This window comes from Octodon degus, unplaced genomic scaffold, assembly GCF_000260255.1.
Source record: "Octodon degus isolate 3935 unplaced genomic scaffold, OctDeg1.0 scaffold00005, whole genome shotgun sequence".
Taxonomy (NCBI): domain Eukaryota; kingdom Metazoa; phylum Chordata; class Mammalia; order Rodentia; family Octodontidae; genus Octodon; species Octodon degus.
Genome location: NW_004524581.1, coordinates 19,832,842 through 19,836,556, shown reverse-complemented (window position 1 = coordinate 19,836,556; position 3,715 = coordinate 19,832,842).

Below are 3,715 nucleotides of genomic sequence, written 5' to 3'. Positions count from 1 at the left end.
ATTCCTTTTCCTGTCTCCTGCCTTCATTCACCACCCCCTTCTTTTTGAACAATCCTCTACCTGAGAGACAGCCCAGCAGCAACTGGCATGTCATGACAAGCAGCCCATATTCAGAAGACCAGAATGACAGGCACTCCAAGCATGAACCTACTATTATAAATTGCCATCTTTTAAACAAAGGTTTAGAACGGGCCAGGGAGGTGGTTCAGTAGGATAAGCACTTCCCTGTCAAGTGCAAGGGCCTGAGCTCAATCCCCGGTTCCACCAAAAAAAAAAGTGTAAACAAAATAAATAAATAAATAAGTAGGCTTAGAGATTCAAGGCAACTTTGGGAAAGGAAAGAGGTGAACCTTCCAAGTGACCATGCACATGATGGGAGACCAGGAGTATAAGGTGTGCTGAGGGGGACACCCTGAGTGCTGTCCCTAGGGTAGCAGGATCCCTGCTTCCTCTTACCCCACCTGGCTGAGCCCCTTCCCTGCAAACTCTGAGTCACTGAACTAGCAATTTTATTTCTAAAAGGGAAGCAGAAGAGATTTTACAACTTTGAATGTTGTTTGAATTTTTACACCTTTACTCATGTTCTTTTATTTATTTATTTTGTCTTTTTTTTTTAATTTTATGTATGTGATACAGGGTCTCACTACACAGCTTGAACTCCTAGTGATCCTCCTGTTTCAGCCTCTCCAGCACTGGGATTGGGAGTGTATTCCACCATGCCTGGCCTTGGTGGCAGGCACTGTATACCCAGAGTAGGGCTGGTACAGCATGTGATACCAGGGATTGAACCCAGGTCCTTGAACTTGCCTAGGCAGGCACTTAGACTGCTGAGCTTTCTCCACAGCCATACTTTTTTGAGACAGTGTCTCATTGTGCAGTTTAGGCTGGTCTTGAGCTCACTTTTAGCCCAGGCTGGTCAACGATCTTCCTGCCTCAGCCTCCTGGTGCTGGGATTACAGGTTTGTAACACCATGCCTGGCCTCTTTTTATTTCTAAAAGTCAATTTGAAAACCATCTACCCAGCGTGATCTTTCCCAGCCACAGTGTATGTGCAAGTGGTTATCGTTCTAGGTCCTCTGAACACTCACTCAACCTAAGAACCAGAATCAATGTATAATTTTAGATACACTAAAGTGATAGTATGAACACCTGTGATAAAATGGATTTGAAAGTGTGACTCTGCCAGTGTATAACCAAACCAAGTCATATGGCTTCTCTGAGCTTCAGATTCATCAATTATGAAATACCACCTTTAATAATGTACTACATTTTTTTTTTTCAGCGCTAGGATTAAAGCCAAGTCCTTGTACACACCAGGAAAGTACTTTACCACTGAGCTTCATCCTTAGCTAATAGTATACTTATCTTTTGAGGGTAAGGAAAAATTAAATTATGTGGTTGATGTCACTTTTATATAGAAGATTTTCAATAATTATTTTGAGGCATTATGTAACCAGCTGTCTGTTCCCAGCCCTGCAATAAGAGGCCATTTACAGTGGGTCAAGTCTGTTTATTCATGTCATCTTCAAAGACAAACAGGTGGGTCTTTACCTCACAGATAGATGTAGGAACTGAAAGAGCATTTCCGGAAGTTACTAAGCTGAAGGCAAATAGGAGTTATTGTGCACACAGTTTCTAGTTAGCAAATGTTCCCAGTGCATGTCTGCTAGCTTTCCCCTCCCGATATTTATAGACTCTTCTAAATCCATTGGTGTTTATTTATGTGTAACCACAGCTTTTGCTGCTTCACGAATCCCAAATGATTTCCCAGCGACTGTTGTTTTCTGGTAGAGACAGGTGGCTTTGGAGTAATCATGAGCCTTTGTTGTTAACCAAGGCGTTTCGTACCTCACATACAATGGAAGACACATACAGTGTAGGCTCTAAAAGGAGACAGGGGTGGGTTGTGCTAATGGAAGACGTGCCATGAGTTTGGTACTGTGTAAGTTTCTTGGACGTGTTGACTCTGCATAGAAGCTCACATCTTTGCTCAGCATTCTCTTGCCGGCTTTGGAAGGGGCCCTGGGGTTTCCTCAGCTGGAGTTTTATTGCAAAGCTGGTGTCTGAACCTCACTCCCTTGCTACTCATTATAATCTTTACCAACATGCGGGCTGTGTTGGCACACTGTGCAGTCTGAGCAACTCTGTGCAGGGCCACAGGTAAGTCTGCAGTCACCACCAGTCTAGGGTCATTGACTGCCTTGAGATTTCTAGAGTCTCCTTGTGACTGTATGCAAGACGGCCCCCAGAATAATTTTGAACTATACCTTCTTTTTCATTTTCACTGCCTCAGCCTTTTGGGTGGTGGGATGAGAGGTGTGCACCATCCTGCCTGATGAGTTTAATATTTAGCAGTGAAAAAACAAACTATACTTGGGACCAACATTTGGGTCACCTGGAGAGCCGCCTACAGGAGCAGAGGTCCTGAAGGCCCAGCGCAGGTCACTTTCTCCTGCCTGGGACACCTCTCATGCTTCTAAAGATGCTGAAAATCCTGAAGCCAAGATAGCCCCACTGTCACATCCACTGGAAGGGGCTGAGGGAACTGAAGCTGTTAAGACTGAAGGGAGGGCTGGTGAGATGGCTCAGTGGTCTAAAGCACCTACTTAGAACAAAGCTTAGCAAAGCACAGGGACCGCGGTTCAATCCCCCAGCGCCACATGCCAGCCAACCCCGCCCCCTGGTGGGCTGAGCTGGCCACACACATACACACACACACACACACACACACACACACACATAAATAAAATTAAAAAAAAAAAAAAAGACTGAAGGGAGAGAGATTTGTCTTCGCACTATTAAAAAGATTAGCCCAAAAGGCAAAATCAGATTTGTCCTAGTATTTTTTTTGGGGGGGGGCAGAACTGGGAATTGAACTCAGGCCCTTGTGCTTGCCAGGCAAGCAGTTATTCTACTGAGCTATCTTTCCAGCCCCCTAGTATTTTCTAAGATAGAGGAGAACTGACCGTGTAGAGAACTCTTGCATTCAGAGGGTCCTGAAGACAGGTCTCTTTGCCTCAGGAAGTAACTTCTTTCAATTGAAGCATAGACTAAGCTCCGCTTGGCAACAATAGCTTTGAGCCTAAAATCACGCTGCTATGGTTTGTGTGTAGTTGTCCCTCTAAAGCCTCATGCAGTTATGATGCGGACTTCTAGAGTTTGAGATTAATTGCTGATCCAGGGCTGGGATTATGAGCGTTAGTAGTCCTGGGATTATGGGTGTAAATGCTGCTGGGATTATGGGGTATGAGTGCTGCTGGGATTATGGGTGTGAGTGCTACACCCAGCCTGGGGCAGATAGCCTGGATACAAAATAAGGGAGACAAGACTTGCTCTCTGCTGCCATTGTTGTTGCTACTCCTCCCTTTGCTCTTTGCTATCTTCTGCCACCATGAAGGGCTGCCCTCTGCCATGTGCCACCCTGCCCTGGAGCCAGCTGAGTACTGACTGAAGCCTTCACTAACTGTGAGCTAAATAAATCTTTCCTTCCTTGATTTTGCATGTCAAGTATTTTGTCCCAGCAAGGAGGGAAGCATAACTGAGACATACACTTTGCCTAAATGTGACCTTTACAGCTTCTCTCAGCAGTGACATTCTGCTCTTCCCCATTCCCATTGTAGGGCCACCAAAGTAGAGACAATACTGAGAATTTATAGGTTTACATGGCATTGCTCAATCCTAGGTCCATTTTTTTTTTTTTTTTTTTTTTTTTTTT